This window comes from Eretmochelys imbricata, chromosome 5 (assembly GCF_965152235.1).
Source record: "Eretmochelys imbricata isolate rEreImb1 chromosome 5, rEreImb1.hap1, whole genome shotgun sequence".
NCBI lineage: Eukaryota > Metazoa > Chordata > Testudines > Cheloniidae > Eretmochelys > Eretmochelys imbricata.
In genome coordinates, this window is record NC_135576.1 from 571734 (window position 1) to 598982 (window position 27249).

The 27249-nt window shown below is 49.3% G+C and overlaps 1 protein-coding gene across 2 annotated transcripts in view; it reads right to left on the bottom strand.

Moving 5' to 3' along the window:
- The window catches only part of TLN1 (talin 1), a 135787-nt gene that overhangs the window by 91686 nt on the left and 16852 nt on the right, over positions 1 to 27249 (bottom strand). Inside the window, exon 1 of one of the 2 annotated variants that reach the window (XM_077816566.1) lies at positions 856 to 978. The exons of the other annotated variant lie outside the window; for it this stretch is intronic. The gene's annotated coding sequence lies outside the window, so the exon portion shown is untranslated. Of the gene's footprint in view, positions 1 to 855; positions 979 to 27249 lie in introns of those variants that run through there. 2 annotated transcript variants of the gene reach the window in all.

The window sequence follows — 27249 nt, forward strand, 5'->3', positions numbered from 1 at the left end:
AGGGAGCAGGCGGGTCAGAGAGCGTGTGAGGGGTTGAAGGGAGGGCGATTTGGGCCTGGCTTGGGGCAGGTAGGGCAGCCCAGCCAGGCCCCATCTCCAGCAGATGCAGACCCAGTGACTATATCGTTCATGGGGGGCAGACGAGACGGGAATGAAGCACCCTGGGGATTCCATAGGCTGTCCCAGAAGCTATGGGGCCATACAGAGGGTACTCAACCTGTAGGAGCCATCAGGGCAGAAAGGTAACTCCCTCAAGAGCCTCCCCCGCTGGTGGTGAAAAAGCCCTGTGGCTAAACTGTCCTCTCCTGCCAGAGACCCCACCAGGGTGACCATCATTAGAGGCTGCTGGGAGATGCAACACTGGGTGCAAGCCTCTACCCATCATGGGAAGAGGGGTGTCCACCAGTGTCACTGAGCCAGGCTCTGTCCTAGACTTGAGGCCTCTAGACCCTGCCAGGGCTGCTTCACCCCCACTTCCTTAGTGGGGAGCTTGAGCACAAATTCTGAGCTCAGCCCCAGAGACCCCTCCCAGCCGCCCCACAGGGTGTCAAGTTCACCAGGCCCAAACCAGCCAGAAAGAAGTAGGGAAGACAGAGCTGCCACCCAGGGCAGCAGCTGGCAGGACTACAGCACCCTCTTACTCCCAAGCCGCTTGGGGAGCTAAGCTCCTCCGCAGGGCAGAGCCCCCAGGCCTCAGCAGCACCCCTCACCTCTGGAGAGTGGGAGTCAGGGAGGTTTTTCAAGGCATGCAGCTGGTAATAGTAAGACTTGCTGACACCACTCCCGCGACACACCTGTGTACCTGCCACCCTCAGTAACCCGCAGACCTAGGAGTCCGCATCCCACCCTGCTCACCTCTCCTTAGCCGCAGTCAGGCTCGCCCGCCCTAGCTGCAAGGAGCTCGCTGAATCAGTGTGGAGGAAGCTGCAGGCCCCCGTGGTTTGCGAGCAGCCTGCACAGGCACTGAGCAGTGTCAACCGCCTGCAAACAAACCCTACCCCCCTCCACTCTGATATGAAGCTGCTGATTTCCTGCCACAAGCAGATGTTGAATTCTGGGTAAGTTCCAGCTCTTCTGAGCGCGACATACTCCCTGCAAGCAACCGTCTGCATTAGCAGGTGAGAGGAGCTGCGGCTCAAACCTCCCACACTGGGGGTTTATTGAGGGCCAGACAGTGGGGATGAGGTGAAACATGGTACCCTGCCCACAAACAGCACCCTGCAGCCACCCAGGGCACATTTGCTCACAGGGAGGTGGGTCTCCCTCCTGCAGACATGAACACCTGGTTCCGCCTGACGGTTTAACACAGTGAAAGGTATTCTAGGGTATTAAATGACTGCCCATCATAGTACCTGAGCACTGGCCCCTGCAGACACAGCCACGATTCCTGCCTCAAAGAGCTCACGGCACAAAGGAGGGGATGGGGCAGAGCGTAGTGACGGCCTGGGCCTGGCAGATCGACGGCTCTGCAAAGGCTTTGTGCAGGAACTCCACTCTGCCCAGCCGAGTACATACTGAGGCAAAAGCCAAGCGGTCACTCTGCTGCTACAGTGCAGGTGTCAAAGGCGCAGCATGCCAGGGCCAGGGCCATCGTGGGAACCATAACAGCGGCATTTCCTGACTTCTGCGCAGCTCGGGTCTCAGCTTCCTTCACCAAATGGGAGGCGTGGGGGGATGGGGGGACTCAGTGCCCATGCTCAGACACACCGGTATGATCACTGTGCGTGCTGCACCCATCCAGCTTGAGCTGATCTCCACAGCAAGGGGCACTCAGTCCCCAAGGCAGCGAGGGCAGCATCCGGGAGAAGTCTGCGGGCAGGGACTGTGTCCCTGTGTACGTGCAGCATCTAGCACAATGGGACACTGGGCACGACAGCAACTGTAGTAAACAGGACTGAGAACAGATCTCCGAGCCACACCGACAGCACCTTGTACTCACAACAGCTCGACAGCACCCCCTCTCGCCCCAAGGGGCACTCTGCCCTATGCAGAGCTCACTCTCCCCACCTCTGGTGTGGGACGCAACAGACGCAGCCAGAAAACCTCTCTCATGGGGGCACCGGGGGAGGGGATGGATAAACCAGTTCTGCAGAGTTTGGGATTTCGTGAAAGTTTGTTTCTGGCCTTCCAGCGCGACTTTGCAGGGGTTAGGGCTGTGAGGCCACAGGCGGGCAGCCCTGCATCTCGGCGCTCCCTAAGCGGCTGAGAGGGTTTGGTTTCTCAGCTTCTGCCACACCGAGTTCCAGGGCTACCAGGGAGCTCTCAGCAGTGCTGGAGTCATTTGGGGGGGACCAGCCAAAAGGCGGCGGGGCTGAGCCATCGGGAGGCAGAGGAGCAGAACCTTTCTTCTCCCTGCAGCAAGAGTATGACAAGGGAGCTTTAAATGCTCCAGGCCCCAGCTAGCCAGAGGTGGACTTGGATAGTGGAGCCCTCTGAGGAATGGCAAGGCGGTGCTCGATAGGATCCTCATGCCTTGTCTGCAGGAACAGCCTAAGAGAACACAGTCCCCAGCATGCAACGCTTCCTTGGAGTCCCAGATGCAGGACATGTTGCACACTGGGACTTGTAGTCTCCATGGAAGTGGTCCCCAAACATTTGAGGGTCACACCCCTCCTTACCCCTGTCTGCCACCCCCGGGAGCCAGGGCCAGGGCTACGGGCTCAGGGGGTGGGGGGAAGAGGGACACAGACAGAGGTAAGGGGGCCACAGCTGGGGCTGCAGCTGGAGGGAGTCTGGGGCTATGAGCAGAGCTGCACTGAGGCTGGGGACAGGGCCAGGCTGGGAGCTGGAGATGCAGCTGGGGGAAGGGAGGGGCTGGGTGGCACTCCCTCTCTACCCCCCATGGGGGCTGGCCTGGGCCCCGCAACACACTCCTCCACACACCCCTAGAGGGGCGCGTCCCACAGTTTGGGGACCTCTGCTCCATGGTTGTGCAGCTATTACAGTCAAGGGCAGCTGCCAGAAGCTCCCTTGCACACAAATTACGTGTAGTTCTGGGCTCCGGGCGAGTTGGCCATACTGGGCAGAGTCAACCAGGGGCTGCATGGGGGAAATGCTGCATTTCTGGTGTCCTGGGCACATGGGGCCCATAACATACCCACCCACCCACCCTCTGCCCACAACCAGGAAACTCAGGAGCATGAAAAACTCTAGAAACTCCCTGACAATAGATTTCTACATCCCACATACTTCAGCACACAACTTCCAGTCCCTACCACATCATCCACTGCTCCCTCTGAGAGCCACCCAGCCACAGTCCTATTGCAATTCCCAGCCAGCCTGCCCTGCCGCCCACTGAGTTGCACAGCCTCCTGTAATCCCCCAGCCCTGCTGTAAGCCTGACCCCCAGCCTTCCCTCCCTCTGCCCCGAGCTGCACAGCCCCCCTGTAATCCCACAGCCATGATGTAAGCCCCTAACCCCCAGCCTTCCCTCTCTCTCTGCCCCGAGCTGCACAGCCCCCCTGTAATCCCACAGCCCTGCTGTAAGCCCGACCACCAGCCTTCCCTCCCTCTGCCCTGAGCTGCACAACCCCCTGTAACCAGATCTCTCTATTCCTCAGCAGAAGGAGAGCGCCTTTCTAGCCACACTCCAAAGAGCACTACAGGCCCTTTGGTGCAAACACTGCTCTGGCCCCCGGACAGCAGTGCTGTCAGTCTCAGGCAGGTTTGGGTTATTTATTCGCAAACCCCTTCCCAAGCGGCACCTTGCTCAGGGGGAGCGGTCCGTTGTGCATGCAAGCTGAGCGGAGCAGACTCCAGACAGGTCTACGTTGCAATCGGAGATGTGACTGCACCACGTGTAGACAGACCTGAGCTAAAGCAGTGAAGCCGCAGCAGCCCAGGCACACTGTGGGCTAGCTGCCCAAGTACGTACCCAGGGCCCTGGGTGGCCTTGTACAGCCCGCACCTGAGCCCGTGCTGCCACAGCAAGGCGGGCGCAGCCCAGAGAACAGCGGGACTCTCTACACATGGGAGTAATGGATACTGCTGCCTCTCACCCCACCTGCTGGAGTACTACTGGGTGGGGCATAGACAAAACCACACAGCAAGTGCCACAGGACAGGAAGTAAAGGAGAACCCTGTACCCAAATCAGACTTCCATGGGGATCTGGGGAGACAACATGGAATCACACCAGCTGCGATCAGACCAGGACGTTCGGGGTAGCGATTCCTATTCCCAGGGCAAGACCACAAGATCTGGACCGGGACTTCAGCCAGCTCCTCCAGCAGAAGCCTATCTGGTGCTGTACCAACTACACCCACACCACTCCTTGCGACACCTGATCTGAGCTGCTGGTCTCCCTTCTAGATACTGGCATGCACTCACCTGCTTAGCTTAAATGGCAGGGCACTAACCCTAGTGACACTCCGACACCCCTGCAGAGAGCAGCGGCTTCCTCCCACTCCTCACACAGGTATCCCTAGCTAACCCAGTTCCCAAGAGAGCAGCCAGAGCCTTTTGGGCCGCGATGCACAGGGGGAACGTGCTCCGCGTTACTGCTCACACTTATAGTCAAAGATCAGCTCAAACCATTGTAAGCCATGTCTCATCAAAGAGCGATGAGGAAAAGTCATGCCTGACCCTGGGGGAAGGAGGACAGCCCTGCACTATGGAGCTTCCTGCCACCAGGTCAGGGATGGGCACTGCTGACAAAAGGAGCCAGGGAATCAAACCCCAAACGCAGTATAGCCCCATCTCCACAGGTCATACCTGCCCTAACAGATACCCGAGGGTCCATGGGTAAGCTTTGGTAATGCTGCCCAGTCCATCAGTCTCAGAGGTGAATGCTCTACATTTGGTCAGTGAGCCCCACCCTCTGGAGAACCAGGTCTCCTCCCAGACTCAATCTCAGACTTGTAAGGGACCCCACCGTGTCCAAGGAGCACTGGTGCTTCTAACAGGCTGCCTCTGAGAAAGAAGCACAAAGCAAGTTGCCGAACACCATTTGCTGACTGGCAAGGAGCAGCCAGAGGCAGAACGTGCCCCAGTCTGGAGCAACACGAGTTTCAGAGCTTGAAAGAGAAAAAAAAAGAGCAATGTCACTTCCAATTTATACCATGTCCAACGTGCTGCAGTGAGCCTGAATCCTGCAAAAACAGCACAAAGCTAGCGCCCAGCACCTCTGCTGGGACCGGATGGAACACAGGGCCCCTCTTTCCTCCCTCCCCAGTTAGTTACTAGGTGTAAGCCCTGGCCCCGCTTTCTTCCACAGAGGCACCTGCACAAGTCACTCCTGCTGTGACCTCCACAAGAAGTCAGCCAGCCAGCCAACACCCCATTAAAATCATCAGTTTAACCACCGTACTATGTATTCTGTATGCTAGGAAAGCATCCAGACGTGCCCATGGTGCTGGGCGCTACACAGACTCACAGTGAGAGACTGTCCCTGCCCCCACAGAGCTCACAAGCCACTGAAGAGACCAGACAGAGGAAACAGTGGCACGGCCAGGGGCTGGTTTCTGCCCCAGGCCCCACAGTAGGAAAGCTGGAAAGAGAGCCCAAGTCTCCTCACTTCCAGGACAGTGCCCTTCCCCCTGGACCATGCTGCCTTTTAAGAACCATGTCCCCAGTGCTCACTATGCTCGTGTAGGACTCCACCCCCTTTACTCTCATCCTTGCCCTGTTTGTCACACCCATTTGTATTGTCTTTCTGTTTAGACAGGTTTCAGAGTAACAGCCGTGTTAGTCTGTATTCGCAAAAAGAAAAGGAGTACTTGTAGCACCTTAGAGACTAATCAATTTATTAAATTTACTAAATTGGTTAGTTTCTAAGGTGCCACAAGTACTCCTTTTCTTTCTGTTTAGACAGAGCTCCCTGGATGCACAGTACCTGGAACAACTGGGCCGGATCCTGATCAAGGCCTCTGGCTGCTGCTAGATACAAACCCTGCCAGTGAGCAGAGCTGCCGCTCCGCATTTCACCGTCTCCGTAGCCCTTGCTCACGTCACCCAGAAAGCCAGAGAGAACAGGAGTGAGTCCAATGGCCTGCAGGCCTTAGAGACGTGACCCTCTGTGTTCCTGCTCAAGCCTCCTCCTGATCCTCCCTGACAGGCATGTGTGAACCCTCAGCTGGTGTTTCAGTGTCAGATGCTCTTGCACCCCAATCCCACAGGCCAGGTATTGCCTCTGTTGAAGAAGCGCTGCCCAGGACCCAAGGTCTCTGCGGCTGCAGCAAGGTGCCTCTCCCTCTGTCCCCACCCACTCTCCTGTCTTGCCTAAAACCAATGAAGCTACATGCAAAATACTGCTGTTAACGTCGCACTAACAGTGAAGCTGGGAATGGCAAAAATGAAGGTTGCCACAGCAATGATCAGCTCCCAGGCACTGGGCCTGGAGCTTCTGACATCCCTGGTCAGAGCTGTGCTGGGAGATGTTACACCAGTCTGGCTACCCCAAGCAGCGGCATCTGGTCTAACCACCACCCCACAGAGAGGTCCCTCCTCTCCTAACAGGGCCATGGCATGGATAGGAGCTCAGAGAAAACCTAACAGGAAGAGATTAAAAACCCATCCCAGGCACCCTGGCCCCCAGCTTGTCACAGCAACACCCAGCCCCACAGCAAGGAGCCCCGTATCAGTAACCCACGCTATAATATATGGGGTGGAAGACACCCTGGCTTATCCTCTGTGCCATGGAGGATGGGCTGCGTGCTTCGAGGCCCAGTCACTGCCCCAGGCCAGGCCCTCGAAGTCCCAGATGTTCATTTCGCTCCTGGGAGCGGAATCCTGGCCAGACAGTGGAACTCTCAGCCAGGACCAAGGCCTGCAAGCCCCAGGGCAACAGCAACGAAACGCCCCTGCCCAGAGCGAGCCCCAGAGGGGAGGAGTAGAATCCGGGCCAATTTCAGCAGCTGGCACTGACTGGGCAGTAAAGTCAGGAACAGCCCGAGCAGAGAGGAGGAAGGTGAGGGGGGCCAGGCAGAGAGGGGGCTAAGGCTGGGGAGGGTTAGGATTAGGGTCTGGAGCAGCAGATCACACTCCCCCATATGATTATGGTCAGAGGATTCCCTTCCGCTTTGGTTTCCAGGGGACCCCATAGCTGAGAGACACACCCAGGGGTGGGGCTCTGAGCAGCTCTCTCCTCTCCTGCCCTCCCACATGGAGCCATTCCAGCTGCATTCCTGAGCACTGCAGCAACCTGGGACAGCCTTGCTCGGAGGCCCAGGGCTCCCCATGGCTCTGCATTGGCTCACAGCAGGTCTGACGAGGCAGGAACCCTAGTCCAGAGGAATGTCAGCCGGGAGGGGGAGAGAAATACACAGGGTGTGTGCGCACGCATCCCTTCCCAAACCACAAACTCCGCCAGCCCTCCACACACCCTGCTGCAGCATCTCCCCCACCACAGCACTCCCCCATACCCCTCCCCACACCCACACACACCCTGCAGCACTCCTCCCAAACCCCTCCCCACACCACCCCCACCCGGCAGCTTCTCCCCCCACCACAGCACTCTCTCATACCCCTCCCCACAACCAGGGCCAGCTCCAGGCACCAGTGAACCAAGCAGGTGCCTGGAGCAGCCATTATAAAGGGGTGGCAGGTCGGCGGGCTCTGGAGCAGCAATCCATCCTCGGAGGCGGTGGCAGGAATTCGGCAGCCGCTCCATCACAGTGTGTTTCACGCTCGGCGGCAATTCGGCAGTGGGGACACGACTCTTCTTTGGTCGCACCATCACTCCGCCTCCCCGTTCAGTGGCAAGGTTTGTTTGTTTTTTTGGCCGCTTGGGGCAGCAAAAACACTGGAGCCAGCCCTGCTCACAACCACACATACCTTGTAGCATCTCCCCCAAACCCCTCCCCACAACCACACAACCTGCTGCAGGATCTCCCCCCGCTGCAGCACTCACCCGTACCCCTCCCCACACTCCACAGAACCCCCACAACCACACAACCTGCTGCAGGATCTCCCATCGCTGCAGGACTCACTCTTACCCCTCCCCACACCCCCATATATCCTGTAGCATCTCCCCCCACTGCAGCACTCCTCCCAAACCCCTTCCTACATCCCATGGCACCCCCACAACCACACAAACCCTATTGCAGCATCTCCCCCCACTGCAGGACTCACCCATACTCCTCCCCACACCCCATAGCACCCCCACAACCACACACCGTGCAGCACCCCCACAGTGCAGCACTCATACATACCTCCCCACACCCCACAGCACTCCTCCCAAACCCCTTCCCACATCCCATAGCACACACCCTGCATCATCTCCCCCCACCGCTGCATTCCTCCCAAACCCCTCGCCACACCCCATAGCACCCCCACAACCACACACACCCTGCATCATCTCCCCCCACCGCAGCACTCCCTCATACCCCCTCCCAAATCACACTCCCCGCCCCTCCACACACCCCAGCACTCCCCCATATACCCTCCCAAATCACTCCCCTGCCCCTATATATATATATATATATATATATATATATATATATATATATATACACACACACACACACACCCTGCAGCATTTCCCCCTCATACCCCTCCCTGAATCATAGAAGATTAGGGTTGGAAGGGACCTCAGGAAGTCATCTAGTCCAACCCCCTGCTCAAAGCAGGGCCGATCCCCAACTAAATTATCCCAGCCAGGGCTTTGTCAAGCCTGACCTTAAAAACCTTTAAGGAGGAGATTCCACCCCCTCCCTAGGTAACCCATTCCAGTGCTTCACCACCCTCCTAGAGAAATAATGTTTCCTAATATCCAACCTAGACCTCCCCCACTGCAACTTGAGACCATTACTCCTTGTTCTGTCATCTGTCTCCACTGAGAACAGCCGAGCTCCATCCTCTTTTGAACCCCGCTTCAGGTAGCTGAAGGCTGCTATCAAATCCCCCCTCCCTCTTCTCTTCTGCGGACTAAATAATCCCAGTTCCCTCAGCCGCCCCTCATAAATCATGTGCCCCAGCCCTCTCATAATTTTTGTTGCCCTCCGCTGGACTCTCTCCAATTTGTCCACATCCCTTCTATAGTGGGGGGACCTAAACTGGACGCACTACTCCATGTGTGGCCTCACCAGTGCCGAATCACACTTCCCTGGCCCTCCACACACACCCCACAGCACCCACCCAGGCTCCATCCTCAAATCACACAACCCTGCCCCAGACTGAGACTTTAAGACCAAAAGAGATCATCATGATCATGTAATTTGACCTCTTGCACATTACAGGTCACAGAAACTCACCCACCCAACTCCTGCATAGGCCCAGAACCTCTGGCTCAGTTACTGAAGTGCTCAAAATTTGATTTAAAGGCTTCAAGTTCAGGAGAGTCCACCATTTAATGTAGTGAAATCCAGCAAGTGTCCTGTGCCCTAAGCTGCAGAGGAAGGCGAAACCCCCCCAGGGACTCTGACAATGTGATCTGGGGCTAAATTCTTTCCTGACACCAAATGTGGAGATTTGATAAACTCTGAGCATGTGGGCAAGTCCCACCAGCCAGACACCTGGGGAAGAATTCTCTGGAGTAACTCAGAGCCCTCCCCATCTAGCTGGTTGTTGGAGATATTTGCTAACAGCAGTTGCAGCTGGGCCATATTCCATGTAGGCAATCTCATCATACCATTCCCTCCATAAACCTAGCTTGATAAGTCTTAAAACAAGTTAGGTCTTTTGCCCAAACTACTTGCCTTGGGAGGCTGTCCCAGAACAGCACTCCCATGAGGGTTAGAAACCTTTATCTAATTTCATGCCTAAACTTATTGATGGCCAGTTTATACCAATTTGTTCTTGTGTTAACACTGGCACTTAACTCGTCTCCCCCACTGTTTATCCTCCTGATGTAATTATAGAGAACAATTGTATTTCCCATAGCCTTCGTTTGGTTAGGCTAATCAAGCCAAGATCCTTAAGTCTCCTCTCTTAAGGTAGGTTCTCCATTCCTTGGATCATCCTAGTACCCCTTCTCTGCACTTGTTCCAGTTTGAATTCAACTTTCTTAAACATGGGAGACCAGAACTGCACACAGTATTCCAGATGAGGTCTCCCCAGTGCCTTGTATAACGGTACCGACACCTCCTTATCTCTACTGGAAATACCTTGACTGATGCATTAGCCTTTTTCACAGTCACATCACACTGGCAGCTTATAGTCATCCTATGATCAATCAATACACCCAAATCTTTCTCCTCTGTCGCTATCAACTGATAGCTCCCCAGCATATAGCCAAACAATTTTGTTAGTCCCTATGTGCATGACCTTGCACTTTACACTATTAATTTTATTCCATTTCTATTACTCCACTTTTCAGTCATCCAAATCTTCTTGTATGGTATTCCGGTTCTCCTCATTATTGGCAATACCTCCCAACTTTCTGTCATCCGCAAATTCTATTAGCACACTCCCACTTTTGTGCCAAGGTCATTAAGGAAAAATGTTAGATAAGATTTTTCCTAAGGCCAATCCTTGTCGAACTTCACTAGTAACCTCCCTCCAACATGACATATTGTAGTCTCCCCTTTAACCACCTTTTGATTCTCAAATTTATCTCTATCTTCTCCAATTTAACTGATCAACATGGGAAATTATTAGATCTACTGCATTTCCTTTGTTTAGAAAATTGGTTACACAGGTTACACAGATTTGGCAATCTGCCTTTTGTAAACCCACATTGTATTTTATCCCTATTATTCACGTCAATGTTCTTAACAGTTCTCTCTTTCAGAATTTGTTCCAAGACCTTGGATACAACTGAGGTCAAATTAACAGGCCTGTACTTTACTCAATTAGTTTTCCCCCCTCCTTTCTGAAATATAAGTACTATATTTACAATTCTTCAGTCATAAGGTATGAGCCCCAAGTTTACGGACTCATTCAAAATCCTTGCTATTGGGCTTGCAGTTTCATGTGCCAGTTCCCTTTAATATTCTTGAATGGAGATCATCGATCCCTCTGATTTGGACCCAATTAAGCTGTTTGAGTTTGGCTTCCACCTTGGATGTGATCATTTCTACTTCCATATCCTTGTTCCCATTACCCATCCTGCCACTGCCCCCAAGCTCCTCAATACCCTTAATGAAAACTGAGATGAAATATTCATTTATGTGTGGGCCATTAGATTATCTCTAATTTCCACTCCATGCGCTGTGTTTAGTAGTCCCACTTCTTTCCTTGTTTTCACAGAAGTGTGACCGGAAGGGACCTCAAGGTCACCTAGTCCAGTCCCCTGCACTTAAGGCAGGACTACGTAATAACTAGATCATTCCTGACAGGTATTTGTCTAACCCAGTAGTTCTCAAACTTATATTTGTGACCCCTTTCACATAGCAAGCCTCCAAGTGCAACCCCCCTTATAAATATATTTAAGTGTTTTTAATTTAACACCATTATAAATGCTGGAAACAAAGCGGGCTTTGTGGGGTGGAGGCTGATAGCTCGTGATCTTCCATGTAATAACCTTGCGACCCGAGGGGTCCCGACCCCAGTTTGAGAACCCCTGGGGTAACCTGTTCTTAAAAACCTCCAGTGATGGAGATTCCACAACCTTCCTAGGCAATTTGTTCCAGTGCTTAACCACCCTGACAGTTAGGAAGTTTTTCCTAATGTCCAACCTAAACCGCCCTTGCTGCAATTTAAGCCCATTGCTTCTTGTCCTATCCTCAGATGTTAACAATTTTTCTCCCTCTTTCTTGTAACAACCCTTTATGTACTTGAAAGCTGTTATCATGTCTCTTCCCCCCCATCCCGCCTTCTCTTCTCCTCTTTATTTATTTACTGTGGGTTTCAATTTCCTTTCAAAAGTCCAACTCTGCTTGGCTTGTGGCAGTTCTCACTGTTTCTGACCTCCAAGAGGTAGCTTTCCTTGATGATCTAGTCCTTCTTTCATTCCTTGTAGGCTTGCTCTAAATAACTTATTGGAGATGCTTGTTCATCTAGTTTGGTCTGCAACTTTCCCTTACAAATTTTTTCCCCTTGCTCAGAATGCAGGTTTCAGAGAGCTTCTGCAACTTTGACTTAAAGCAATTCCAAGCCTCCTCCACATTCAGATCCTTGAGTTCTTCAGTCCCGTCCACTTCCCTAACTCCCTTAATTTTTTAAAGTTTCCCCTTCTGGAATCAAGGACCCTAGTTGCAGAGCTATCTGTTTATCCTTTCATTTAGTTTAAAGTGAATTGACTCATGATCACTTAAACCAAGGCTGTCCTCTACAACCAGTTCTGTGAAGTTCTCGCTACTTACCAATACTGAATCTAAAATAGCTTCACCTCTTGTTGGTTTGGTGACAATCTGGTGAAGAAATCTATCTGCTCTCACATCCAGGAATATCTTGGCCTTACCATTATTGTCCTCCAATCTATATCTGGGAAATTAGAGTCTCCTATAATCACACAATTCCCAGTAGTATTTATTTCATTAACCATATAAAAGATCTCTATCCATATCCAAATCAGATCCCGGGGGTCTGCAGCTAAATTCCCTCTAAGATGTGGGGCCACACAGCTGCCTATTAAGCCCCGTCCCAGCGGTGAGAGGAGTTGCTGTGGCCAGGAGAGAGGAGTCCCTCCCTCGGCCCAGCCCCGCCGAGGCACCTCTCCCCTGGCCCCGAGCTGCTATGGCGAGAGGGGGCTGGAGAGAGTCCTCTCTCCCCACCACCGCCCGGGGGCAGCCTGCACCCCAAACCCCTCATCCCCGGCCCCACCTCAGAGCCATCATCCCCCACTCTGCCCTAGCCCTAAGCCCCCTCCCACACACTCAACCCCTTGGCCCCACCTTCACCACATGAATTTTGTTATGTGCACCAATATGGAGGTGATGTGTCATACCTCACCTCCATATGGGTGCACATAAAAAAATTCATTCCCACATGGATGTAAAAAATTAGAGGGAACACTGATCTGTAGCAGACTCCAAGCACTATCCCAGTGGAGCCTTTGTTACCTTTCTTCCCCAAAGCAAATTTGACCAAACGGATTCTGTTTTATCCATTCCAGCACTTCTAATTTCTTTAGTCTACTTAGTCTATATACAATGCTACTCCACTTCTGAACAGCACATACTCTTCAATAGCCTGTATTCCAGTCATGACTACTGTTCCACCATTTATCATTATAATATCTGGTTTCACTTCCTGCGCCAGTAGTTCCTCCATTTTGATACCCAGGTTCCTTGCACTGTACAGACACCTTAGTTGTTTCTGCTTGGCTTCAACTAAGATATCTGTACTGTGGCACCCCCATGCCATCCCCCCTCCCCTCCCTCACTCCAGCCACACACCCCCATATGCATACATCCTCTGAAGCAAGTAATGCACATTGGAAAACATGACCAACGCATGGCTAGAAAGGGTTAAACATCCTGCAAAATAAATAACCCACGGAAGACATGTGGGGAGTTATGTTTGTGTATTTACATGTCAACAGTCCCTGTCTACACTTCATTTAAATGATATAATACAGCATAAACACGGGATAGCGGATCTTAAACATAAAAAAGAAGCTTACAAGAAGTGGAAGGTTGGACATATGACCAGGGAAAAGTATAAAAATATTGCTCGGGCATGTAGGAATGAAATCAGGAGGGCCAAATCGCACCTGGAGCTGCAGCTAGCGAGAGATGTCAAGAGTAACAAGAAGGGTTTCTTCAGGTATGTTGGCAACAAGAAGAAAGCCAAGGAAAGTGTGGGCCCCTTACTGAATGAGGGAGGCAACCTAGTGACAGAGGATGTGGAAAAAGCTAATGTACTCAATGCTTTTTTTGCCTCTGTCTTCACTAACAAGGTCAGCTCCCAGACTGCTACGCTGGGCATCACAAAATGGGGAAGAGATGGCCAGCCCTCTGTGGAGATAGAGGTGGTTAGGGACTATTTAGAAAAGCTGGACGTGCACAAGTCCATGGGGCCGGACGAGTTGCATCCGAGAGTGCTGAAGGAATTGGCGGCTGTGATTGCAGAGCCATTGGCCATTATCTTTGAAAACTCGTGGCGAACCGGGGAAGTCCCGGATGACTGGAAAAAGGCTAATGTAGTGCCAATCTTTAAAAAAGGGAAGAAGGAGGATCCTGGGAACTACAGGCCAGTCAGCCTCACCTCAGTCCCTGGAAAAATCATGGAGCAGGTCCTCAAAGAATCAATCTTGAAGTACTTGCATGAGAGGAAAGTGATCAGGAACAGCCAGCATGGATTCACCAAGGGAAGGTCATGCCTGACTAATCTAATCGCCTTTTATCATGAGATTACTGGTTCTGTGGATGAAGGGAAAGCAGTGGATGTATTGTTTCTTGACTTTAGCAAAGCTTTTGACACGGTCTCCCACAGTATTCTTGTCAGCAAGTTAAGGAAGTATGGGCTGGATGAATGCACTATAGGGTGGGTAGAAAGCTGGCTAGATTGTCGGGCTCAACGGGTAGTGATCAATGGCTCCATGTCTAGTTGGCAGCTGGTGTCAAGTGGAGTGCCCCAGGGGTCTGTCCTGGGGCCGGTTTTGTTCAATATCTTCATAAATGATCTGGAGGATGGTGTGGATTGCACTCTCAGCAAATTTGCGGACGATACTAAACTGGGAGGAGTGGTAGATACGCTGGAGGGGAGGGATAGGATACAGAAGGACCTAGACAAATTGGAGGATTGGGCCAAAAGAAATCTGATGAGGTTCAATAAGGATAAGTGCAGGGTCCTGCACTTAGGACGGAAGAATCCAATGCACCGCTTCAGACTAGGGACCGAATGGCTAGGCAGCAGTTCTGCGGAAAAGGACCTAGGGGTGACAGTGGACGAGAAGCTGGATATGAGTCAGCAGTGTGCCCTTGTTGCCAAGAAGGCCAATGGCATTTTGGGATGTATAAGTAGGGGCATAGCGAGCAGATCGAGGGACGTGATCGTCCCCCTCTATTCGACATTGGTGAGGCCTCATCTGGAGTACTGTGTCCAGTTTTGGGCCCCACACTACAAGGAGGATGTGGATAAATTGGAGAAAGTCCAACGAAGGGCAACAAAAATGATTAGGGGTCTAGAACACATGACTTATGAGGAGAGGCTGAGGGAGCTGGGATTGTTTAGCCTGCAGAAGAGAAGAATGAGGGGGGATTTGATAGCTGCTTTCAACTACCTGAAAGGGTGTTCCAAAGAGGATGGCTCTAGACTGTTCTCAATGGTAGCAGATGACAGAACGAGGAGTAATGGCCTCAAGTTGCAGTGGGGGAGGTTTAGATTGGATATTAGGAAAAACTTTTTCACTAGGAGGGTGGTGAAACACTGGAATGCGTTGCCTAGGGAGGTGGTGGAATCTCCTTCCTTGGAAGTTTTTAAGGTCAGGCTTGACAAAGCCCTGGCTGGGATGATTTAACTGGGAATTGGTCCTGCTTCGAGCAGGGGGTTGGACTAGATGACCTTCAGGGGTCCCTTCCAACCCTGATATTCTATGATTCTATGATATCTCGGTACACATCTCTCTTTGAAATGTACTGTGAATGGTGAAGGAAAACACAAATGGCCTTATGTTAATTCATATAGCTAAGTATCAGTGATGGACCTCCCGCAAAGTTATCCTAATTACCTTCCCCCCCACCCCCAGGAAATCCCAGCTTGTCAAAGAAGACATGAAATTGTATAAAAGATCCTTGGGGTCCCAATTCTGCCATCTCAGATCTGCTTAGGCTTCATCAGGGGACATTTGAGTCACAAGACTGAGGTCCCAGTTATGCTGGTACGCCCTGAATATGAGATTTGGACATTGGACTATGACTTATGAACTGAATTCTAAAAACTCTTTGCAACTACAAAGCTCACCATCTTTGCTATGAATCTGAACCTCAATGAATTGAACTCATGTCTGTCTGTATATTGATCTTTTAAGCATACTCTCATTTTTTAATAAATTTTAGTTTAGTTAAAAGTGTAGCGTGTATTTGGGTAAGATCTGAAACATTCATTAACCTGGGAAGTAAAGTGTCTGATCCTTTGGGATTGGTAGAACCTGTTCTTTTATATGATGAAATAAGATTTACAGAAATTTTCATATTTGACGTGGGTACCTGGATTGGGGCCTGAATCATAGAATCACTGAATATCAGGGTTGGAAGGGACCTCAGGAGGTCATCTAGTCCAACCCCCTGCTCAACCCCCATACCCAATTAAATCATCCCAGCCAGGGCTTTGTCAAGCCTGACCTTAAAAACTTCTAAGGAAGGAGATTCTACCACCTCCCTAGGCAACGCATTCCAGTGTTTCACCACCCTCCTAGTGAAAAAGTTTTTCCTAATACCCAACCTGAACCTCCCCCACTGTAACTTGAGACCATTACTCCTTGTCCTGTCCTCTTCCACCACTGAGAATAGTCTAGAACCATCCTCTCTGGAACTACCTCTCAGGTAGTTGAAAGCAGCTATCAAATCCCCCCTCATTCTTCTCTTCTGCAGACTAAACAATCCCAGCTCCCTCAGCCTCTCCTCATAAGTCATGTGTTCCAGACCCCTAATCATTTTTGTTGCCCTTCGCTGGACTCTCTCCAATTTATCCACATCCTTCTTGTAGTGTGGGGCCCAAAACTGGACACAGTACTCCAGATGAGGCCTCACCAATGTCGAATAGAGGGGGACGAGCATGTCCCTCGATCTGCTCGCTATGCCCCTACTTATACATCCCAAAATGCCATTGGCCTTCTTGGCAACAAGGGCACACTGCTGGCTCATATCCAGCTTCTCGTCCACTGTCACCCCAGGTCCTTTTCCGCAGAACTGCTGCCTAGCCATTCGGTCCTTAGTCTGTAGCTGTGCATTGGGTTCTTCCCAATGCACAGCTGGATCACTTTAAGGGAACTGTGTTGTTTGGACTTCTGAGTAACCAGTAAGGTAATAAAGAAGCTGTTTCATGCTGGTTTGGTGAATCTAAGTATTGGAATAGCCACCAGCTTTTTGGGGATTGTCTGCCCCGTTCTTTGCAGTTCACCCTAATTGAGTGACCACAGCTGGCTCCCCACTAGGACCCCAGTCACAGTGGTGTAGTTGTGCTTGGATACACATTACCACAGGTTAATTGGGGTTTTGGGTCAGAACCACACACTTATCAAAATTTAATTTTGATATTGGAGAGTTTAAGGGTTAAAAATCAGTTACAGTGAGTGACCCATGATCAAGATCCTGACAGAAAAAGCCTGGAAGAATTGTGCTCACAGAGGGGTTTGTCTTAAGAAAAAGGCCCCAGGGGAGGAAGCTGACCCAGTGAAAATGCTTGCAGTGAGAAACCAGCTGCTAGAACTTGAACAAAAGCAAAAAATAGCTGATTTGGGAGGAGAAGCTGCTGAAAGAGCGTGCCTGTGTTTTGAACAAGAACAACGAATGGTATATAGTCGATTGCAGGAACTAGAAACTAAGGCAAAAGTGGACAGACTTGAGCTCCAACTCAAGAGAATAAAGGAAAAAACAGCTCCTCTCAACAGCAAAGATGGGGATAGAAGCTATGCAGTTGTCACAATGTTGGTATGTTGTTCGACTCTAAGCCAGAGGTGAGCGAACTACAGCCTGCGGGCCACGGGAGCTTTGGGCCAGGGAGGCTAGCCCCCGGCCCCTCCCCTGCTGTCCCCCCGCCCCCACAGCCTCAGCTCACTGCATTGCCAGCGCTCTGGGTAGCGTCCTGTCACTCTGAGCGGCGTGGTAAGGGGGCGGGGAGTGAGGTGGGTTGGATATGGGGCAGGGGGTCCCGGGGGGCAGTGAGCGGTTGAACGGGGCAGAGGCTAGGGGTGGGGGGCAAGCGATCAGGGGACGGGGAACGGTGGGGGTTGGATAGGCATGGGAGTCCCAGGGGGCCTGTCAGGGGGTGGGGGTGTGGATAGGGGTCAGGGCAATTAGTCAGGGGACAGGGAGCAGGAGGGTTGGATAGGGGGTGGGATCCGCAAGGGGGTAGTCAGGGAACAAGAAGCCGGGGGGGGGGGGGTTGGATGGCTTGGGGCAGTCACTGAACAAGAAGCGGGGGAGGGGGGGATGGGGGCAGGGGCCAGGCTGTTTGGGGAGCACAGCCTTCCCTACCCAGCCCTCCATACAGTTTCGCAACCCCGATGTGGCCCTCAGGCCAAAAAGTTTGCCCACCCCTGCTCTAAGCAGTTGTCTGTGTGTAACCAAACTTACCCCAACACTGCCACCTTTTATGTAAATGCTTCGACCGTGAGCTTGGGTGAAGGTAACCCCATAATTTGTGCAGAGAATGTAAAAGTCAACGGTAAAAGCTGTTTAGGGCAAATTACAGCTTCTAACATCACTCTGGTTAAAGCAGATCTTGTCAAAGAGGAAGATTATTTACCAAATCAGAGTGTGAACATTATAATCCTCTGAGTTTACTGTAAGTGTGCCTTTAGCCAGAATCCATCTTGAATGGAATGGTGTTAAACATGAAGTTATAGCTGGTCATCACCATCATCATCAATCATGTTCCTATTACGTCTCTGGCGTTTAGGGCAGCGACAAAGCTCCTCTACTCCTGTCTGTTTCTGGCGAGTCTTTCAGTGTTTCCCCAGCTGTGCCCCAGGTTTTCAGCTCAGCTTCCACAGGTCTTCACCACGTTGCTTTCGGGTGGCCTCGTTTTCGCTTGCCTTCAGGTGTCCAATCTTATTGCTACTCTGGTGATGGAATCAGTTTGTACCCGAAGCACACGACCAATCCATCTCCAGGACCTCCTGGCAATGATGGTGCTCAGATCCTCTTGGCTGCACTGTGTCATTAGATCTTGCTTTGAGATTGTTCTGGGCCAAAAGATACAGAGGATTTTTCTAAGGCAGGTTGTAGGGAATGACGACAGTTTGGACATGTCCTTCTTCCTCATTCCCGAGCATTCTGCACTCTAAAGTAGTGTTGGAAGTACGCAGCTCTGATAAATCTTGAGTTTGGTTTGGTGTTGTATTTTGAGGATTTCCAGACTGTATTTAAGTCTGGAAGGTGTTTCTGGCTTTATTGATTCTGTTCCGGATCATAGAATCATAGAATATCAGGGTTGGAAGGGACCTCAGGAGGTCATCTAGTCCAACCCCCTGCTCAAAGCAGGACCAATCCCCAACTAAATCACCCCAGCCAGGGCTTTGTCAAGCCTGACATTAAAAACCTCTAAGGAAGGAGATTCCACCACCTCCCTAGGTAACTCCTTCCAGTGTTTCACCACCCTCCTAGTGAAAAAGTTTTTCCTAATATCCAACCTAAACCTTCCCCACTGCAACTTGGGACCATTACCCCTTGTTCTGTCATCTTCTACCACTGAGAATAGTCTAGAACCATCCTCTTTGGAACCCCCTCTCAGGTAGTTGAAAGCAGCTATCAAATCCCCCCTCATTCTTCTCTTCCGCGACTAAACAATCCCAGTTCCCTCAGCCTTTCCTCTTAAGTCATGTGTTCCAGTCCCCTAATAATTTTTGTTGCCCTCTGCTGGACATTTTCCAATTTTTCCACATCCTTCTTGTAGTGTGGAGCCCAAAACTGGACACAGTACTCCAGATGAGGCCTCACCCATGTTGAATAGAGGGGAACGATCACGTCCCTCGATCTGCTGGCAATGCCCCTACTTATACACCCCAAAATGCCATTGGCCTTCTTGGCAACAAGGGCACACTGTTGACTCCTATCCAGCTTCTCGTCCACTGTAACCCCTAGGTCCTTCTCTGCAGAACTGCTGCCGAGGCATTCGGTCCCTAGTCTGTAGAGATGCATTGGATTCTTCCGTCCTAAGTGCAGGACTCTGCACTTGTCCTTGTTGAACCTCATCAGATTTCTTTTGGCCCAATCTGCTAATTTGTCTAAGTCCCTCTGTATCCTATCCCTACCCTCCAGCGTATCTACCTCTCCTCCCAGTTTAGTGTCATCTGCAAACTTGCTGAGGGTGCAATCCACACCATCCTCCAGATCATTTATGAAGATACTGAACAAAACCAGCCCCAGGACCGACCCTTGGGGCACTACGCTTGATACTGGCTGCCAACTAGCCATGGAGCCATTGATCACTACCTGACGATCTAGCCAGCTTTCTGTCCACCTTATAGTCCATTCATCCAAACCATACTACTTTAACTTGCTGGCAAGAATACTGTGGGAGACCGTATCAAAAGCTTTGCTAAAGTCCAGGAGTAACATGTTGACTGCTTTCCCCTCATCCACAGAGGGAGTTATGTTGTTATAGAAGGCAATTAGATTAGTCAGGCATGACTTGCCCTTGGTGAATCCATGCCGACTGTTCCTGATCAATTTCCTCTCCTCTAAGTGCTTCAGAACTGATTCCTTGAGGACGTGCTCCGTGATTTTTCCAGGGACTGAGGTGAGGCTGACTGGCCTGTAGCTTCCTGGATCCTCCTCCTCCCCTTTTTAAAAGATGGGCACTACATTAGCAGTTTGTCTGCTCTCACAAGGTGTTTGACCTCCTTGTGTGCCTTGCTGTACTGCTTGTGGTATCTGTCCTTTAGCTTCTGGGATTGTCTCTCTAAAACCTTTTTCTTCAGGGTTCTTCTGGTTTCTATGGCCTTCCAGGTGCTGGGTGTAATCCACTCCTTCCTTCTCTTCTGCCTGTAACCGAGACAGGCGTCACTGCTCTGTTTATAATTTGCTGTTACTTTGTCCCACTTCTTGTTGATCTCCTCATCTGCATTCCCCTCCTCTCCATCAAGGTTCGCAAGTGCTTGAAACCTGTTATTTAACTGCAGAACGAAGGCTTTCTGTATTTCAGGGACTTTAGCTTGTCAGTATCCTAATGTCTATGTCCCTTGTTTGGTGGACCCACACTTCCCAGTTTTAGCTTGATGGAGGCTGTCACAAGGTGGTGGTCGCTGCCAACATCTGCACCCCTTCTCACTTTCACATCTGTCAGTGAGCGTCACCATTTGCCGTGGATGATATGGTCAATCCGGTTCTTATCTCTGTCACTTGGAGAACACCATGTCAGCTAATGAATGTTCAAATAGGGTTCTGCCAATGACTAGGTCATTCATATTACAGAAATCAACAAGCCTTTCTCCATTTTCATTCATAGTGCCACACCCATATCTTCCCATTGCTCTGTCATTGTTTGTGTTGTCCTAACCGACCTCAGCATTCAGGTCTCCCATGATGCTAGTTAGGTCGTGGCATGGTACTCTCTCTAACTCCACCTGTAGTGTAAGGTAGAATTTGTCCTTTATGTCTTCATCACCGTCATTTGTCAGAGCAACACACTAAATCAGGGTTATGTTTCCCTTTCAGTCTAAATGGAACTGAATGGAAATCCATCAGCAGCAGACTTATAGATGTGCCAGACATATAGATGGTGTAAGGAAGTTATTGCCTAAGGATCTTTTGATTGGGGATGATATTAAAGCTTTGTTCAGTCAGGTTGACATAAGTCAGTCACAGGAAAGAAATAATCCTGAACCTGTGTCTACTAGGGGCAACGATTTGCCAATGGAGGGTTTCTCCAAATGTCTGTATGAGGAAGATAGCTGTTTATCTGTGCAAAGAAGCGGTGCGTATGTGGAAGAAATTTCTGAGTGTCCATCTGGTATCTCAGAAGTGAATCTGGCATTAGATAAGGCTCAGGGAAATGTTTCTCTAGAGCAAATTAAAGTTGGTGATCAGGTTAAAGCCCTAACTGAGGAAGGAAGAGGTACAGTCTTGGTGAGTGATGGATTGTTGGCAAGTAAAGTTTGTGAAAGTAAGCCTGAAAAAGGTAGAAATGATTTGTTTAAAGCAGCTCAGTATAATAAGACTATCTGTAAGAAACAGCTGTTTGTCTGTTAAAGGGAAAAGTTTCTCCAGCTCTTTTCTGTCTGTAAAGCAGATAGAAGCAGCCTGTCAGCCTATGATGGTTGAAAATTTATCAGCTGATCCAGAGTTGATTATGAATACAACTAAAGCCCAGGAAAGAAATGGTCCTACATTTGTCTCCGCTAGGGATGATGATACTGTAACTAGGTTGCATCCAGTTAATGGCATAAATAGCCCCCAAGAGACCAAGTGATTCTGGTGCTTCCATTTTGCCTGTTGCTTGTGTGTTGCTGGGTGAATATATGACAACCTCGAATGATCAGGGTGATGATATAGCCAGGGCACAAGGAAAGCATGAAGGTGATTTAACTAGGTTACCCACTGACAGTGTGGAAACTTGTAACAAGGAAGAAAATGTTTCTAATCTTTTGACTATGAAGTCTAGCAGTTAACCTGAAAGGGGGTTGTGTGAAAATCCTCCTGACGGGCCAGAGGTGATTCTAGATGTAAGTGAAACTCAGACAAATCACCAAACTCCTTCTGTTGTGCCAAATTCGGTTCTGGACATAAATAAAGCTCAGAAAGAATCAGTTGCAGTGCATGATATTGCAGAAGGAAGGAATTTCTGGGTGAAGTCCTTGACGTCTGTGAAAAGGAATTGTTTCCATTGACTCTTCATGGGCCATGGTGGATAGTAAACAGTCTCTCTTCTGAGGAACGTGTGTTGGTGCCTAATGGCCAAAGTCTTTCAAATGTGTATGGATCCACTGGCCTAGCTTCAGAAAGACCCAGTGTGGATAACTTTGAAAAGATTTCAGAGGAAATAAAAGAAAAGGAGTACTTGTGCCACCTTAGAGACTAACCAATTTATTTGAGCATAAGCTTTCATGAGCTACAGCTCACTTCATCGGATGCATACTGTGGAAAGTATAGAAGATCTTTTTATACACACAAAGCATGAAAAAATGGATGTTTACCACTAAAAAAGGTTTTCTCTCCCCCCACCCCACTCTCCTGCTGGTAATAGCTTACCTAAAGCGATCTCTCTCCTTACAATGTGTATGATAATCAAGCTGAGCCATTTCCAGCACAAATCCAGGGTTTAACAAGAACGTCGGGGGGGGGGGGGAGGAAAAAACAAGGGGAAATAGGTTACCTTGCATAATGACTTAGCCACTCCCAGTCTCTACTCAAGCCTAAGTTAATTGTATCCAATTTGCAAATTAATTCCAATTCAACAGTCTCTCGTTGGAGTCTGGCTTTGAAGTTTTTTTGTTGTAATATCGCAACTTTCATGTCTGTAATCGCGTGACCAGAGAGATTGAAGTGTTCTCCGACTGGTTTATGAATGTTATAATTCTTGACATCTGATTTGTGTCCATTTATTCTTTTACATAGAGACTGTCCAGTTTGACTAATGTACATGGCAGAGGGGCATTGCTGGCACATGATGGCATATATCACATTGGTGGATGTGGAGGTGAACGAGCCTCTGATAGTGTGGCTGATGTGATTAGGCCCTGTGATGGTGTCCCCTGAATAGATATGTGGGCACAGTTGGCAACGGGCTTTGTTGCAAGGATAGGTTCCTGGGTTAGTGGTTCTGTTGTGTGGTGTGTGGTGCTGGTGAGTATTCGCTTCAGGTTGGGGGCTGTCTGTAGGCAAGGACTGGCCTGTCTCCCAAGATCTGTGAGAGTGATGGGTCGTCCTTCAGGATAGGTTGTAGATCCTTAATAATGTGTTGGAGGGGTTTTAGTTGGGGGCTGAAGGTGACGGCTAGTGGCGTTCTGTTATTTTCTTTGTTAGGCCTGTCCTGTAGTAGGTGACTTCTGGGAACTCTTCTGGCTCTATCAATCTGTTTCTTCACTTCCGCAGGTGGGTATTGTAGTTGTAAAAATGCTTAATAGAGCTCTTGTAGGTGTTTGGCTCTGTCTGAGGGGTTGGAGCAAATGCGGTTGTATCGCAGAGCTTGGCTGTAGACGATGGATCGTGTGGTGTGGTCAGGGTGAAAGCTGGAGGCATGCAGGTAGGAATAGCGGTCAGTAGGTTTCCGGTATAGGGTGGTGTTTATGTGACCATCGTTTATTAGCACTGTAGTGTCCAGGAAGTGGATCTCTTGTGTGGACTGGACCAGGCTGAGGTTGATGGTGGGATGGAAATTGTTGAAATCGTGGTGGAATTCCTCAAGGGCTTCTTTTCCATGGGTCCAGATGATGAAGATGTCATCAATATAGCGCAAGTAGAGTAGGGGCGTTAGGGGACGAGAGCTGAGGAAGTGTTGTTCTAAGTCAGCCATAAAAATGTTGACATACTGTGCGGCCATGCGGGTACCCATAGCAGTGCCGCTGATTTGAAGGTATACATTGTCCCCAAATGTAAAATAGTTATGGGTAAGGACAAAGTCACAAAGTTCAGCCACCAGGTTAGCCGTGACATTAATCGGGGATAGTGTTCTTGATGGCTTGTAGTCCATCTTTGTGTGGAATGTTGGTGTAGAGGGCTTCTACATCCATAGTGGCCAGGATGGTGTTATCAGGAAGATCACCGTTGGTTTGTAGTTTCCTCAGGAAGTCGGTGGTGTCTCGAAATAGCCCTATAAGCTTAACCAGCTTGTTGGGGAGACAATGTTGTTGGAACATGAATGTCTCCATGTTGATTCTTTAAGTAAGTAGTCTGTGTTATCTCCTACCCAAAAAAAGGTTCATAAACACTATAGGAACCATTGTAGAACATTAGAGGACAAAAGCCTTTGTTGATTGCTGCTCCTCCTCCTCCCTCAACCCAGGAAGAGGAGACAAGTAATTGAATTCCTCCCAACAGCTGAGTTTGCAACTGGAAGCAGAAAGGGGGGAAGGCATAAAAAGCTCTAACAAGAAGGAACCGTATCTTTTATGCTGCTTGGATCCTGAGGGGCCTGGATTACTAAACACAAGCAAAAGATCCCCAGTGCTTCGTCTGGATTAGCCCTACAGGACATACAGAGCTAATTTATCACAGAAGATTCTATGACTTTTTGAAACTTAAGATTGAAACTCATTTGTGCATATCTATATCTACCTGCGTTAACCTTATAAATAACTAGGAAAAGGGAACGAGAGTTAATAGAGCTTGAGACAGTTTACTATAGGGTTGACTACAAGTGTGGTCTTTGGTGCAATTGACCTGGGATACGTGACTGATGCTTTAGGACCAGGAGTAACTCCTGATCCTAAATTGTGGTTTTTATTGTGATTTTTGTATTATTATTGTGATTTTTGGTGTAAGGGAAAGTCTGTCACACAAGAAAGCTCGCCCAGGTAACAAGTTAGATTGGAGGACTCAAGATTAGATGACTTTTCTAAAATACGTGCTCTAGGAATTATTTGGGGGAAGCTCTCTGGCGTATGTTATGCATGAGGTCAGACTAGATCATCACAATGGTCTCTTTTGGCCTAGGAATGTATGAATCACACAGAGCCTACACACCCAAGTCTAATTTCAGAGCTGGCCATAAACCTCCCTTCCAGCCCACTTCCTGAAGCCCAGCTGAGCAGCCACATGAGAACAGTCACTTCCAAGTTGAGGTCAGAGAAGGCCATGTGTTTAACGCCTATTCCTCTTCAGTCTTCATTAAAAAGGCTACTCAGCACAATAAGAGGGAAGAACTGCAATAAGAGGGAAGAACTGCAAGCCAAAATAGGGAAAGAACAAGTTAAAGACTATTTAGATAAATTAGATGTATTCAAGTTGGCAGAACGTGAGGATATTCATCCTAGGGTACTTAAAAACAGGCTGAAGCAGTCTCGGAAACTTTAGCAATCATCTTCAAGAACTCATGAAAAATGAATGAGATCCCAGAGGACTTGTAAGTTCAGACAGCAGCAGACCCCCCTCTGCGCCCCTCAAACACTCACAGCAAACACCATTCCACACTAATGGTTGCTTTGTCCCAGAGCAGATAAGCAGCCCGCTGTCAGAAACGGAGCTTTGAAAGGGCATATCCGCATTCCTGCGGCCGATTCCAAAACAATGACAAGAGTGGCCACTTGGCTTAAGGGGATTATGGGATCAGAGCACAGTAATGCAACACCTCGTTCACACTGATGCTGGGGCGTTTCAGCGGAGGCATAGAGCGTTATGCTTCTTGTGGAGGTGGATTACCAGGAGCGCTCCAGCTGCAGAGTCCAGGCACTCTAAGTGCCTTGCCAGTGTGGACGGGTCAGGAGTTAGGGTGCCTGGGGCTGCTTTAATGTGCTCTAACTTGCAAGCGTAGCCAAGCCCAAGGTTGTCTGAGGAGCACCAACTACAACTTTCTCACTGTCAGACACATAGGTGTAACAAAACATTTAGTGAATTTCTTATTTAAACTTCTTTAAGGAAATTCCAGAACCAAAGATTTTAATCTTGTTTTTGCAATGAAACTCAAAATATTGCCAGATGGCTAGTCACACAGTGAATATGAAGACTATAGAACCCTGAAGTGTATGATATGAGCAAGGCCAATGGATGACTGGGTATAGTCTATGTATCTCAGTAAAGGGAAAAAAAGCAGTGTTACCGAATTGCTGGCTACTTTGAGTATTGCCACCTCCACCTTCCCCCGCTGACTGATAGGATGTTCTCCTACTGCTGTTCAGTCTGCTGTTCTTAGGTATCTTCTTTTCAATTTGGAAAGCACCTAGAACATTTCAAGGCTTCTAGGAACAAAATCTTAATGGGGTGGATATATTTTTAGTTGTCTGCTTTAGGAGACGAGGACACGGGTAGGGTTTGGATTAAAAAAATAAACTAACATTGTAGTTGGATTGTTTGTCTTTAGGCACCCAGCTCCATTGCACAATAAATGAATACAAACCTTCAAGTCATTTATTTCACTATTTTAATGTATGAACTCCCATGGAAGGCAAAATACCAGATTATCTTATGAAAACCCTGAATTCCTTGGAAAAGACACAGCTCTGGAACGTTCTTTCCAAACTCATTTGGCTGGGTGAAAAAAAGGGCACGAATGGCTAGAACTCTCTTTACAGGAAGTTATTTGAGAGACGGCACAGTTACAGACTGAATAGCTTGGCTCCCAACTCTTACCAGAGCTTTTTATAAGCACGGCAGACACATACCCAGTGAACATAGACATGGCTTGTAACTGCCAAGAACTACACACTCGTCAGTACAGCCACAATGTTTATAGCCTCCGTAGACAGAGCAGTAGAAGGTATAAATACAATGAACACCTCCATTTTATGTGCATGGTGGACCACAAGCAAAAAGACTCAGAAACTAATAGCAAAAAAAATTGTAAGTACATCAGAAGCAGGAAGCCTGACAAAACCAGTAGGGCCACTGGACAAGTGAGGTGTCCAAAGAGCACTCAAGGAAGACAAGGCCATTGTGGAGAAGCTGAATGAATTCTCTGCATCAGTCTCCACTGCAGAGTATGTGGGGGGGATTCCCACACCTGAGCTATTCTTTAGGTAACAAATCTGAGGCACTGTCCCAGAGTGAGTTGTCAGAGAATGTTTGGGAACAAATTGATAAATTAAACAGTAATAAGTGTGGCATCCTGGCACCCCCTTATTCACCGCTGTCATATAATTAGGATATGTTTTGCACAAAGTATTCCTTGTG